Source organism: Cetorhinus maximus, chromosome 17, assembly GCF_964194155.1.
Source record: "Cetorhinus maximus chromosome 17, sCetMax3.hap1.1, whole genome shotgun sequence".
In the NCBI taxonomy this organism is placed as follows: domain Eukaryota; kingdom Metazoa; phylum Chordata; class Chondrichthyes; order Lamniformes; family Cetorhinidae; genus Cetorhinus; species Cetorhinus maximus.
In genome coordinates this window covers 99,883,733-99,899,363 of record NC_135895.1, presented here as the reverse complement: position 1 = coordinate 99,899,363, position 15,631 = coordinate 99,883,733, and the positions used below count along the sequence as shown (strand labels likewise).

General features: G+C 41.1%; 1 long non-coding RNA gene across 1 annotated transcript in view; it reads right to left on the bottom strand.

The window, feature by feature from the left end:
• Positions 1-5,983: 5,983 nt before the first annotated feature.
• LOC144692790 (uncharacterized) overlaps positions 5,984-15,631 on the bottom strand; it is a 44,594-nt gene continuing 34,946 nt past the window's right edge. Inside the window, exon 3 of the long non-coding RNA XR_013579393.1 lies at positions 5,984-6,201. This is a non-coding gene — a long non-coding RNA (uncharacterized LOC144692790). The remainder of the gene's footprint in view (positions 6,202-15,631) is intronic.

The window sequence follows — 15,631 nt, the reverse complement described above, 5'->3', positions numbered from 1 at the left end:
GTTTGTGGATGTGGTGCCAAACAAGCGGGCTTCTTTATCCTGGATGATATCAAGCTTCTTGAGTGTCGTTGGAGCTGCACTCATCCAGGCAAGTGAGGAGTATTCCAACCAGCAGTGAGTTTTCCCCCTGATTCCCATTGACTCCACTTTTGCTAGGGCTCCTTGATGCCACACTCAGTCAAATGTGGCCTTGATGCCCAGGGCAGTCATTCTCACCTCACCTCAGGAGTTCAGCTCTTTTTTCCATGTTTGAACCAAAGCTGTTATGAGGTCAGGAGCTGAGTGGCCCTGGCGGAACCCAAACTGGGTGTCAGTGAGTAGGTTATTGCTGAGCAAGTGCCGCTTGATAGCACTGTTAATGACCCCTTCCATTACTTTACTGATGATCGAGAGTAGACTGATGGGGTGGTAATGGGTCGGGTTGGAATTGTACTGCTTTTTGTGTACAGGACATACCTGGGCAATTTTCCACATTGTCAGGTAGATGTCAGTGCTGTAGCTGCACTGGAATAACTTGACTAGGGGCGCAGCAAGTTCTGGAGCACAAATCTTCATTAGTATTGTCAGAGTATTGTCAGGGCCCATAACCTTAGCACTATCCAGTGCCTTCAGCCGTCTCTTGATATCACGTGGAGTGAATCAAATTGGCTGAACACTGGCATCTGTGATGCCGGGGACCTCCAGAGGAGGCCGAGATGGATCATCCACTCGGCACTTCTGGCTGAAGATTGTTGCAAATGCTTCAACTTTATCTTTTGCACTGATGTGCTGGGCTCCCCCATCATTGAGGAAGGGGATATTTGTGGAGCTTCCTCCTCCAGTGAGTTGTTTAATTGTCCACCACCATTCACAACTGGATGTGGCAGGACTGCAGAGCTTAGATCTGATCCATTGGTTGTGGAATCGCTTAGCCCTATCACTTGCTGCTTATGCTGTTTGGCATGCAAGTAGTCCTGTGTTATAGCTTCAGCAGGCTGGCACCTCATTTTTAGGTATGCCTGGTGCTGCTCCTGGCATGCCCTCCTGCACTCTTCATTGAACCAGGATTGCTCCCCTGGCTTGACTGTAATGGTAGAGTGGGGGATATGTCGTGCCATGAAGTTACAGATTATGTTTAAGTACAACTCTACTGCTGCTGATGGCTCACAGTGCCTCATGGATCCCATTTAGCACGGTGGTAGTGCTACACAACATGATGGAGGGTATCCTCAATGTGAAGGTGGGATTTCATCTCCACAATGACTGTGCGGTGGTCACTCCTACCGATACTGTCATGGACAGATGCATTTGTGGCAGTCAGGTTGGTGAGGATGAGGTCAAGTATGTTTTTCCCTCTAGTTGGTTTCCTCACCGCCTGCCGCAGATCCAGCCTAGCACCAATGTCCTTTAGGACTCAGCCAGCTCAGTCAGTATTGGTCTGCCAAGTCACTCTTGGTGATGGACATTGAATCCCCCACCCAGAGTTCATTCTGCACCCTTGTCACCCTCAGTACTTCCTCCAAGTAATGTTTAACATGGTGGAGCACTGATTCATCAGCTAAGGGAGAACAGTACGTGGTAATCAGCAGGAGGTTCCAGAATCGATGTTGAGGACTTCCCCAGACAATTCCCTCCCAACTGTACCGCCATCTCTGCTGGGTCTGCCCTGCTGGTGGGACAGGACATACCAGGAATGTGATGGTGGAGCCTGGGACATTATCTGTAAGGTATGATCCTGTGAGGATGACTATGTCAGGCTGTTGCTTGACTGTTCTGTGAGACAGTTCTCCCAATTTTGGCACTAGCCCCCAGATGTTAGTAAGGAGGACTTTGCAGAGCTGACAGGGCTGCGATTGCCATTGTCATTTCCGGTGCCTAGGTCGATGCCGGGTGGTCCATCTGGTTTCATTCCTTTTGCGTGACTTTGTAGCGGTTTGTTACAACTGGGTGGCTTGCTAGGCCATTTCAGAGTCAACCACTTTGCTGTGCTGTGTGTCTGGAGTCACATGTTGGCCAGACCAGATCAGAGGATGACAGATTTCCTTCCCTAAAGGAAATTAGTGAACCAGATGGGATTTTACCACAATGGTTTCATGATCATCATTAGTCTTTTAATTCCATGGCAGGATTCGAACCCAAGTCCCGGGAGTATTACCCTGTGTCTCTGGATTACTAGTCTAGCAACATTACCACGACGCCATCGCCTCTCCGAAGGAGTAGTGGTGCAGTATCATGGATTTGGAGTAAATCAAATACTTCAGCAAGTGAGAATAGCTCATCCTGGACTCAGGTGAATGACGTTGGTGATCTAGGTTTTGTTGTTTTCTCAAAAAGATGGCAGACAAAAAGAAGTAAGTCTGCATTGATATAGATTCTCAACATAGCCCAAATGCTTCACATGCAATGAATATCTTCAAACTGCTGGATGGTTATTATGTAGGCAAATATGGGAAGACATTTGTGCCTGACATGATCTTCAAAAATGCATTGGGAATAATGATCGGTTTATCTGAAGGTTTATGTAGTGTTAGTTGAGTGAAGAATGTGCAATAACTTCCTAATCTTCAAAGAGTGTCTTAGGATCTTTAATGTCCACTTCAACCAAAGGGGATATAGTCAAGGATGAATCATTGATTAGTGCAAAAGTGGCCAATTTTGGGAGTTTTGATTTAACAATTTTTAAAATGCTAGTACAAATTATATGTTGGCCTCTCATACAATGACATCTCAGGTCCAAGCGTAGCACTTAAACTGTCTGTACCAGATGGTGCTCTTTGCAGTGATCACTTTTGACGGTTGCTAAATAATCTTTAAGAGGGCTTAGATAAATTGGAGACATGATGGATCCATCATTGGTGTTGTAACAGCATTAGAGAGATGATATTGTGGTTCAGTTTGTTCTATGTATGAATCTATTTTATGGCAGTAGGAATTTATATAAAACCTGCCATGGAACAAGATCTTTACCAGACCCAACGTGGGTCCAATATTACTGGCTGTATTCTATTTCCATAATTAATTTGGTGATGCCTTTTCTTGTGCTGGCCATTGCATTGATGTCAATTCATGTCATTGGGGTGCAAGTAATTACACTATAGATTATTTTTTGCAATAAACGCATACAATACTTGTTTCTGGAAGGATTGACAATTGAAAGATAATGAGAAATATTAGATGTATTGCAAACAAGGCAAGTTCTTTATGAGACTAATTGTACAGAATGATGTCTAGAATATACTTGGCTCTCAACACACCATAGTTAACAATACCTCCTGAAGAACTGTCTCACACAACAGCCCTAAGTCTTTACTTTCAATTTATTCCAGCAAGAAACAATAGGATATTGTTTCTAGTGATGAATGTCTGCTTTGTCTCATTTTCAAGTGCTTGCTCTTTTTAAATTCAGAAGCTTAACATGTTTTGATTTCTTAAGACAATAGATTCCATCTTCAATTCACACGTTAGTTTAAATGGCCAATTGTGTTAGGCATTGCACTAAAACATTCATTTGATGCTGTGATGATGAGCAGTGTGCTGCTGAATAATATTTCAGTGTAACTGGAATTTACTCTATTCTACTATTAACATAATCCCACTACTTAAAAGTCCCATTTTCCCATGTCATGTCTGGGGAAGGGAATATAGGAGGAAATTAGTGGGGGAAATTGTGTAGCAGCTACTAATAATTTATTCATTTTGCCAATTTCTCTTTCTGCTCCTCCTCTTTTGGCAAGGTGTAAGGTAATTTTACTGCTGTCTGGTTTTTGTGATCCCTGACCCAAGTGCCCCTTCTGTATGTGTGGGTCAAACACACTGAGTATTTGAAGCCAATTCAACCACAGGGGAAATGACTAATGAGCCCAACCCTGTCCTTGCCCGATATCCACAGCATTCATTGGACAATGATCCAGGGTGGACAACCCTGCCTAATTGCCCCTTCCTAGCCCTAAAAGACTTAAGTCAACTGTAACTGTTACTAATGCTATTCTGGACCCAAATTCCACTGATGGGGATTATTCCTCTATTCCCATCTCTCCATCGTGCTCCAAAATTATTAAAGGAAGGGGATCCAAATGACCATACAACATTAGTGCTTTGTGCCATGCTACTAAACCTATTCCCACCTCTAATTAGTAAGTGTGGGTCTGATCACTTAGGCTTGCAAAGCTCAATGTTTCGTTTAATGTGAATGAAGAAATGGGGCAGAATTTTCATACAAAGGGGTCAGGTCAAAATCAAGCTTCGCCTTTAAGTAATAATCTTGTATCTTAGATATAGAACAAATGTTTTTGTTAGATCTATATCTGTTTTAAATGTAATAATTAAACTTGACTAAGAAACTTGAAAATAGGTGCTTAAAATCTGACGAGAAATCTCACCAATGGATTTTTTTCGTAGAAACAGATTTAATAAGAGGATGAACCACTCCGTTTTCATGTGTATTAGATGTGGTAAGTTTTCTTATGCTCAAATTCAGGGAAAAAAGGGCAAGATATAATATGAAAAAAGTACCCTGTAATGATGCTTTAAGGGCTTTTAAAAAAAGCATTCCTCATTAGTAACATACTGTACTGGAAACCAAAACGCCAGATGTTGCCTGATTTGCCAGATGTTCCTGTTTTGAAAGAAGTCTTTGCAGAATGGCAATTGATGGCACAACTCAGGCATGAAAGGGTATTTCTTCACATTAGTACATGGTGTGTTGATTTATGCAATTTGTAAACTGATGGCATCCTAATTTCTGCAAGTGCTAGTTTCTCTCTTACCTTCCTCATCTATTACTGTTCTTTTACGTGTTTGTGGACAGAGGGGGCAACATGATCCGAGTGTGGGTAAATCCTGTGGTTGTCATCATCTGCAGGCGTAGTAGGGTCATTTGAGACTGCTGGGGATGCCTGTCTCTGCCCTTTTGCGAGTTGCCCCAGGCTCAGGATTATGAGCTATGTCCAACAGTAGAACCAGTGATAATAAAAACAGAAAGTGCTGGAAAAACCCAGCAGGCCTGACAGCATCTGTGGAGAGAGAAACAGAGTTAAAGTTTTGAGTCCGATATGATTCTTCTTCGGAAGAGTCATACTGGACTCAAAACGTTAATCCTGTTTCACTCTCCACAGATGCTACCAGACCTGCTGAGGTTTTCCAGCACTTTCTGTTTTTATTTCCAACCTCCAGCGTCTACAGTATTTTGATATTTTTATTATGGTAGGACAAGTGAATTTTCAGTGGTAACAGCAGGAGAGCTAGAAATTCAAAGGACAGCAGCTGCTTAGAGGCAGAAGGTCCCTCAGGAAGAGGACTTGTGTTTCCTTTAAGTGTACATAGAACCATAGAACACTAGAGCACAGAAAACAGGCCATTCGGCCCTTCTAGTCTGTGCCGAAATATTATTAATATTAATATGAGGAAGGCAACAGGAAACCACCTCATGATTCTTTTCCCTAGTCATATTGCTCATCGAAATTTAAAATGAGAGGCTCCTATGAAGAGGAAAGCACAGGACCATGAGCCGTGGAGTAATAAGCAGTGGACCTACCCTTAGGCAGATCACTACTTCATCATTAGCAGGACATTTTATTTTCATTGTTCAATGTAGCTTTTTCCCTCCCCCCCCAGTTCTTTCTTTCTCCCTTTCTCTCATTCTCACTTGCCTACCTTTTCCCTTGCTCTTTCATTCTCTGCCCACACCACCTCCTCTCCACCTTCTATCGTCTTTTCCAAAACTGGCCTTTCTGAGTCATTGTTCCTCTCCCTCTTCCTGCTCCAGGCGCCCTGTTAAAGACCTTGTATCATCTTGTTACAGGTGGGGCACTATAGAAGAGCAATCTGTTCCACAAATGATTTGGTTGTGACCGGTGAAGCCAGTCATTCAACTGAGAGCTGAATGAAGAATGCAATGATCCAGTTTTACACCGCTAAAACACTTGGTTTTCTTCTTTTGAAATTTGCTGGACATAATTACTTTTCCTGCCGGCATTGTAGCAAATAGAGGAGGATAGAAATTTTTTAAAACACTGTAATTTACTAAGATTTACAATGGGAATCAAATCAGTCCTATCAGGTCTTTAGTCAATTTACCCTGTAGGCAACTAATATGGAAGAATAAAAACTTACATTTAAAAAAAATACCCTTTTCCGTTATTTTCACAGTTGTTTATAGGCTCATTTCACTCTGTTCCATTATCTGGTCTCATTCCACATGCAACCTATCTTTTCTTTAGATTTCTGAAAGGAAAAAGTAAAGAGAAATTTAGTACAAGAATCAACGCTTCAGTGATTAGCACCTTTCAGCATGTTGTACTAAAAGCATATCTGCAATCAATTTGTAACAAAACGGCTGTACATCAGTGTTACCATTCCAAGTAAACTGTGAATGCTGTCAATTACTGAGAAAATAACTCTGAGGAGTGTCACATTTAATTGGTCACTTGTTTTTAAGTTTTCCTATCATTATGTTGCACAGATATTCGATGGTATGATCATCCTGGAATATAGCAAATAAAACGGAAGATTCTTGTCCTAAAGCACTCTTCATTCAACCGGAAAAGATCCTACTAAGTATCTTCATGAGGTAGCAAGGGAGCAAGAGATAGACCATCATTGCTGGATGGAGAAATCTTCTCAATATTCAATTTCCCTTCTAAGTTGGAAATTCTAGACTTTTTAGTTTATCTATGTATTATGTAATTTATCTATGTAAATACATTAAAAATGTATTTTTTTAAAAGTAGCATTTTATCTCTTTCTACCTGATGTGAAAACTTTTCAGAATTCTCTCAAAATATCCACAACTACCATGAAAGTCCCACTTACAATCACAGTAACTATCTCAGTAGATGCTATAATGAGATGCTGAGTTATTTTATTATTACTCATTGGCTGATTGTTTGGAGTTAAGCTTTTCAATGCAACGAGCTTCATCAGAATGGAAGAACAGCAAATACCTACTGAAAATCTTCCATGTCGCTCAATCACATCCCGCTTCTTTCACAAGCTTATTAAGAAACCAGCTGCATTATGATGGTTAAATTGATTGGCCTGTCTTTCAGGATTAAAGCAATGATGAGTAGCATCTATGTAGTTAGTTATTAGGATAGTCAAGACGGTTCCACTTGTCGAATTTGGATATCGAAGGCATGTTTCATCCACTTTTGGAAATTGACTGCTTATTACAGATACCAGCCACCAGTGACAAAGGCAAGCAACAGTTTGATAGGTTTAAATTAATGTGAGTTTTGTTGCACATTGATTCAATACAAGAAGCAATTACAATTCATTCAAATAATCCTACATGCTAAACTATCTTGGCCTTTAAGAGCAAAACTGTCCCAATGCGAGTATTGCTGTCTGTCACACTGTATTTGTACTATATTGTACAAAGCGTAGCATTCCGATCACTCCCTATGCAGCCAGAACCCTAACACAGCTATTTGGTATTCTAATCTACATCATGTTCATTTGACCTAACCACTAAACTATTCTCCTGCTCACCCTAAGTATATTAGGAACAGCTACTTAAATGCATTGATAATAAATTAATGGGATTTTGAATCCACCAGAATGTGTTGCCACGTCAATGAAAAATCAGTGTGTTCCTTTTATTTCACAAAGAATGCTAATGATAATGTGCAATGAAGGTTATTTTCTTCCCTCAGGGCAGGATAGTCCCACCTGAAGTCAACGGACCTTTTGCTGGGCCATCAAATTTTCCATCAAGCCTGCGACAATTCCCGCAGTGGGTGAGACCAGAAAATCCCAGCCTCGATGTTTTTATCAAAAACATTGAGGTAGCTTAATACTAGGATCAAGATCAGGAATCCTGTACTATACTAAGTGAATGTTTAGCCCTGGTGTTGCAGCCATGAGTGAATACCTAAACGGAGATACTTATATTAATTTATATTAATATTTAGAATATTGTGAGCAATTTTGGGCCCCGTATCTCAGGAAGGATGTTCTGGCCCTGGAGATGGTCCAGAGGAGGTTCATGAGAATGATCCCAGGAATGAAAGGCTTAACATATGAGGAATGTTTCAGGGCTCTGAGTCTATACTCGATGGAGTTTGGAAGGATGAGGGGGGATCTGATTGAAACTTACAGAATACTGAAATGCCTGGATAGAGTGGACGTAGGGAAGATGTTTCCATTAGGAGAGACTAGGACCCGAGGGCACAGCCTCAGAGTAAAGGGAAGACCTTTTAGAACAGAGATGAGGAGAAACTTCTTTAGCCAGAGAGCGGTGAATCTATGGAATTCATTGCCACAGAAGGCTGTGGAGGCCAGGTTATTGAGTGTAATTAAGACCGAGATAGATAGGTTCTTGATTAGTAAGGGGATCAAAGGTTACAGGGAGAAGGCGGGAGAATGGGGTTGAGAAATTTATCAGCCATGATTGAATGGTGGAGCAGACTCGATGAGCCAAATGGCCTAATTTCTGCTCCTATGTCTTATGGAGATGCTCCAAAGCCAAAATCGAAGTTTACATGGTGAATTTGAACTCGGAAGAGGATTCCAGTGGGAAACTGCATTGGTGAACTGATTTCCAATCCAGCACAGGAAGTGGCAGAGATTTTAACCAGCAATTTAAATGCTGTAGTCCCCTTCCTGTAGAGTGCTTTGGCCACTCAATGAGTTCCAGTTAAGTGCTAGGTCTCAAGGGGGGGAAGGCAACGAAGTCCAGGGCTGAGGACAACACAGATTTCCTCGTGGTGTCCAGTGAAAAATGTGCATCTTTATGTAAAAGGACCTCTTCCGTGTTTAGATTAGTTTCTCCTGAGCGGAAAGGCCAGAGTTGCTTTCCTGCTGGGCTCCGGTTAAATTTGTGGTTCCATTGATGCTAAAATCCCCCCATTTGGGTAGATCACTGAGGCTATGGCCTGCCTTAGGCAGACGCCTCCTCTACCTGCAAAATGCTGCAGGGGAACTTCGCAGTCAGGATATGAGCAGGTAAGGAACATGCTCATTCGTAACTGCCCACCTACCAGGTGGGTAGGAGTAAAATTCAACCTCTCTCCTTTGAGATTTTATACTGTGGATGTGGATCAAAGGTCCCAATAAATCAGCTTATTGTGATTGAAGTTGCAGTGCTGCACAAGGTGCAAACAAGATCTGTCTGTAATGATAAATTACTGAACTAAGCTAGTGGTGACTCATTTCAGGAAAGGTTCAAATAGCAGAAGGCACAACAGATGTATTCTCTGCAGACTCCTATACATGTGCCTGTTCCCAGAGACCTCTTTGCTCCTTTGGAGCTGCGACAGCGCTCAGGTGCTGGGACTGACAGCCAAGTCAAACTGCATGGCCTCGGGGATGTACTGGCTCCACACGGGCAGCACTCCAGAGGCACTTCAAGCAAACCCGAGACAGTGTGTCTGCGGCAAAATAAAAAACAGCAACAAGGGGCTCAGCTGCAGCCGATACCATCAAACACTGACTGTCTACAGCCCGGAGTCATTTACTAGGTGTGGGATTGCAGCAGACTGAAAATGGAGACTCACGGAAGTTTCAAGTGTCTGTGGGCTGCTGCTTTTGATAAGTTTAGACCCCCTTAGTTGATCCATTCTTAGCTAATGACATTAAACTTTTGATGGTTTCAGTTTCCAACTGTGTCTTGTCCCACTTCCTGTACTACATTAAGACAGTCACTGGTTTCAGACAACCTAAACCTGGCTACAATGATGAGAGCAGATTAAAGTCATGGATTTATGAGTGGAGTTAATCCAAATAGATACACAAAATTTACAGCTTTACAATTGAATTTCTATTTGGTTCTGAAGTGAAAAGCAGGGCAGAAAGGCTAGAAGTATAATATCTTTCTAATGGTACTCAGTTTTGATTTATGAGCCTCACAATACGATGTGACTTACTTTTGAAAAGAAAAATGACATCAAAACGCAAAATTAATTGTTGAAAAGAAACGGTCAGTTGGTGACAAAAGTAGGATCACTCCCTTACCTAGATTATATAAATCGCTTTGCTAAATTAAGCAACCAAACTCCTTTAGAAGTAACTCATGTCTAAAACAATTCTGTCTTTGTTTAAAGCAGCTCTCGGGACATTGGAGAAAACTATTTTAACATGGACAAAAAGCAATAAGTCATTGAAAATAGTCAATATCTGAACATTCTGGACGGGAGGCGGGCAATGGAGATGTTCTAGCTGCAGTTTTTAGTCACAGGGGACTCTCCTGAGCACACCCTTCATGTGAGATCAACTTTGTTATGTATCAGATCGTTGGTTTAGTGTCCAGTATTATTGCAAGCTTGTTTCTTCCTCCTTTTAACAATGATGCAGAAAGAAGGTCCAAAATAATTTTTGCACTTTTTCCCTGTGTGCTAAATATATAATTTAGTTGAGAGGGGTTCTTTTTACAGAAGTATTATCACTCAAGTGAAGCCTCTTTTAAAATACTGTGCTTGTAAATACAGATGTGCACAGTTACTCAGTGATTGCAGTTGGCTACAGCATAATTCGTCAACTATTATCAACATCTGAACCAAGAGGAAGTAGCAACAATGTGAAAAATTGGACAGTCATTGAACTAAAATTTGCTTATCTGTGTGCTTTGCTGCATCACCTGAGATCAAGCAGACAGTTTTAGGAACTGAACTATATCTCTAAAACCAAGTTTCTTGTTGCCATATATGAGAGGAATTGACTGTCTATCCCATTGAATGATAAAGATGATGAAATGCGGGAGAGAACTTGAGTGCAGGACCGATCAATTCTGCTGATACAGTTGGTGTCGCATTCACTGCAACTGAGAAGATTAAGGGCTGATGTAATCGAAGTGCTCAAGACAATGAGCAGTGGAAGGTTACTTCCGGGAGTTGGTGATTCAGCATGGAGCAGTTTTAAAATTAGGATTAGTATTGAAAGCAAAAACAGGAAGGATAAAATGTCTTTTTTCGTGTAATGACTTGTTAGTATATTAAATGCGTTACAGGCAGTTATTGATACTGAGACATTCACAGCATTTAGGAAATTCGATCAATACTTGGAGAGAAATCTTACGAGTTTCTGGGGAAAGAGAAGGAAAATATGTTTCGGGTAGTTAGCTCCATTATGGAACAACACTGGGCAGAGCAATATCCTTCTGCACTTTAATTTCTGATTCCTTTCTGAAAATATTGGTGGTGAAATTGCAGTGCACAGCATAAGTGGGTGAACACATTCATAAATTTGTATCAGATTCCTTTGTTCAACATTTAAATTAAAATATCTGTTAAATTAGGGGATGTATGAATCTCTGGGTTCATTTTTTTTGGACAGTTGTATTTTTTTTCTATAAGGGTAGTTGATATGGGAGAATGTATTTTGTGTTAAAGTAAAGTGCATTACTGTTTTCCATTCAGGACGAAGTTAACAAAAACTTGTTTCAGGGAACTGGATAATGGAGTGGATTAGACACAGGCCTTAAGCCTACAGGATCTGCATTCAAATTTACTCAGGACTAAAAGTCTCCTCTCCAAGCCTGCTGTAAGGGTCATATGAGAAATAAGTTTGGTTAGTCTTGAGCTCACTCAGCCCACAGCACAAAAGGTGCCTCTAATTCAGAACTAAGAAACATTGCCATTGAATTAGACCTAAGGATGGTTGGAAATAGGACACAAAATGAAATATTTGTGCAGCAGAGATGTACATAGGTAGTTGGTGCTGAGGGATCCTCTTGGTGCAGAGTAGAGCTTTATTAGCTGTGTTATCCCTAGTCTGAGAGTGGAGTTAGCTTAACATTGACCATGAGTGCCTGGATCAGGATCTCCAGCTCCAGCAAGGGGGTTGGGGTGTGGAAATGAGAAGTTTGTAGTTGTACAACCATTTATTGTTGTCAGAAAGGCTGTACAGTCAAGTAAGTACCTTATTCAGCAGCTTATGGTATATAATGAAAATGAGCAAGGCAGCAAATCGCCTGTTTATCAAACAATGTTTTTTTTTAACAGGCAGACTGGAATTTAAAAGTAGCTCTAGGTCAGTTAATATAGTTCAGGGCCATAACTGTCATTGGAATTGGTCATTTATGCTGATGGATTGATAGTTACATGATGATAATGTAGGCTTTTAAAGGAACATTATGTAGAAGAGTTTTTTTTTAAATGTAGTATATATCACGGGAAGCTGTGAAGCATGACTTGTATTCCACGGTGAGGCTAACCACAACTCACCTGCAAAATATAAATTTTATTTCATGACAAACAGATAGAACTTCAGCTACTGAAATTAAGGCATGAATGTGACAACTTTCTGGAACTTGTATTACTTCGTCCTTTTTGATCCTCTACTGCTTTGGGCATGAGAGTGAGTGGATCCTTTCTGAGCCCTGACTAATGGCAATATAACATCTAGTATCTAATGGGAACCATACAGCAGGCTAAAGTTTCAAGCTGAAGCTTTCGTTGTCTGTTCAAAGGTTGGGATGGCCCCAGTGTAGCCTGAAAACTGGCAGACCTCCTTATACATGCGTATGGTTGGATTACTGCCACAAGCAGAAACCAGCACCACGCACATGAAAAGCCTAACTACTGTGCTACTCTCACTTTGTAGAGATTGTCTCACTTCTTCGTTAGGAGAATTGTTAGGTAGACTTAACCAAAAACATCTAGAAATGGCCCATTCTCAAATTACCTCCTGGCCACTGGTGGAGTATTGCTGCTACAGCTGATCTTTTCTGAAGACTAAACAATTGTCACATGAATTCTCCCACAGATTAAGCCAAAGTGATTGCAGCACCTCACCTCACATCTGCATGATTGCTGTGTTCATTTATATTCCGCAAGAGGGCCTTTTGGCTTGTCCAACCAATCACTTGAATGAATAATAATTGGTTGAAAATGCCCTCCACATCTTAGTATTTTGAAGTATCCACTGCAATAAAACAGGCCATTTGGCCCAACAGATCTACAGAGGCACAAAATGCTCCACACGGGCCCTCTCCCACTTTATCTCACCCTATTTTAGGAAATAAAATATTCCCAGACATTCACTTTCCAAATGAAGGACAGTTTTCTGTGTGCGCTGAAAGACACACCATTCCAATCATTCTGTAAGAGCTTGCTCCTGTGTAATAAACAAATGCAAGTTAAGTCTTCACCAGTCAAAGCACTTGGTGCAGTTTGATGAGGATTTGTCTACTCTCTGCAATCTTGACTTGGATTAGTTTTACCTCTCACTTGAGTTTGTTTTTAACCTGCGAGGCAGAGCAAACTTTCTCAAACCTTTAAGCTGGATAAACTGTGTGACTGATGGACTTGTGTATCTTATTTCAGTCTTGTTTGAATTTTCCTAACATATTTAGTGAAGTGCCAGAGGGCCTGGGCTGAGCTCCAGCATGAGGATGCTGTATCTTTTGAAGTGATATTGGTTCAAGGGCAAGGAATCTAAGGAGTAGTCTATAACTTGCAAGCCAGCTAGGAGAGCCAATTATAATTCAATACCAAAGATGCTGGGGATCTAGTGATGTGTCTAAAAGCTGGAAGAATATGAAGATCATTGACCAAATTGCTCTAATCTAATTGCTAACAATGGTGAGAAACTCAAATCCCAGGGACTAAATTATGGTCAGAATAAAGAAGCAACTCTGATTTGCTTGTTACACTATATGTGGCATTGTGGAACAAATTCCCACAGAAGGCTGTTGAAACAAATGATGTACAAGGACTCAGGAGATTATTAAGGGTTTCCCCCACCCAAAGTCAATGGACCTTTTCCTTGTCTGTCCCCGCCTGCGATGATTCCCGCGGCAGGCGGGACCGGAAGGGTTAGGCCATATATCTGGAGAAGGCCCTTGAAGGTTTCTGGGGTTTATTTCTGGGCAGATCCTCGGTCTGGTCCATTGGATCTTATAGAGGAAAGTGACGTGGCCTGGCTCTGCCACTTCTCTGGGAAACCCATAGTTCTACTGCCAAAGTTCCTGTGGAGAAGTGGGAGAACACTTGTGGTAATTCATTCCCTTGTGTTATGAAATAATGGGTTCCATTCCAGTTTTTGGTGAAAGGTCATTATGTTCAATCTAATTTCTGTCTTTACTAGGAAAAGGACTTTCTAAAAAAGCAGCTTCCTTACTGACCATTGTTACTACACATTTTGGGGGACATAAGGAGGACAATCTTCCCTTGAATATAGACAGTTGGCCTAGATTCAAATGCAACGTCGACATGGTCATGTTTTCCTTGCAGGAAATTTACAAATCCGCGTGCTTTGTGTGTCTCGTATTGGGATAATACAGATGGAAGATTAGTAAATGTACATCAGGATTTTTGAGAACAGGGATGGTTGCACAAGTGAAAAGGCCAATGCAACACAGAACTATGAAAAAATAGAAAATCAAATGAAGCAGAATGCACACTGAGAAAAGACCTTCAGTCAGGCTAAATAAGCCACAGGTCAGGCTTTAGGGAAGTCAAATAATGTTGGGGTACCAGGAAAATAAAGAGAAATGCACCCTTTGGCAGCTTTTATCAAAGATATTGTAATTGAGCAACGAGGTGAAGAGCAGTTGACAAAAGGTGTTCATTAAAATGTAACGTTCTGCATTCTCCTATTCCTTTGCAATTTTGACTTGGTTTTGCATAGATTATAGAAAATATTAATGGAAAGCAATATGTAATGATAAAACCTTTTGTGAGTTAAGGTCACCTTCGCAGTAGTCTTTTACAAGGCCTTAAAGTGTTTTTAAATCTCCCAATACTTATTTGTGTGGAAGGGGCCAGGAAGGTGATTTGTTCCAGGACTAATGCTACTCTAATTTGGCCAGTAGGAAACATGCAAATTCAGTTCATGGCTGATGCTTCCCCTGACTATCCCATTCTTATATGCAAGATATCTGGTCTCTGCTTGGCACTCCATTGTAACGGCTCAGAAGAGATTAATGATTCATCAATTTGGGAAGCAGGGTTGCATGCCATGCTGTGTAGACACTGCAATGTGATGCATCGCTGCTCCATCTATGCCCTGTTATGTTCTTAATCCTTTTCTGCCACGAGGAGTTAGCATCATTAACGGTTGGAACGGTCTCTGTAACCTCCTCCAGTCATGCAACACTCCAAGAACTCCAAGTTCATTCAAGTTTGGCCTCATGTGCACTCCCAACATCCTTTGCCCTGTCATTGGCAGCCATGCCTTCAGATGTCTAGACTCCAAGCTCTGGAATTCCCTCCCTAAACTATGAGTGTCTCCACCTCCTTTAAGACCTTCTTTAAAGCCTACATCTTCGATTTGATTTCGGTCACTTGTCCTTATGCCTTCTGCTTTGACTCTGTCAGCTTTTGTCTGATTAGTTTCATGTCAATTGTCTTGCTACATTTTGCTCTGCATAAATGCAAGTTGTTGGAAGGTGCATAAATATTGTGACCTGTCAGTCTTTGCTTTTCACATAGGAATGAACAGTAGTAGTTTCTGAATGACAAATATTTTCCTCACAATGCCTTCTGTAAATCTTCTATTATCACTCAATAGCCACAGGAACATTTTGCTGCTTCATTTCAACATTGCATTGCAGAATTGTCCTGCCAGAGACCTATGTTTCAAACATGCCTCGTCCAGATTATGGGAGGAAGTGTATCATTAAGACAACATGTGTGTACAATGCTATTTAAGAAATATGGAAGCCTGACTCCTTAATGGAATATAAAGTGAAAATGAAGAGGAGGAATGGGTAGAC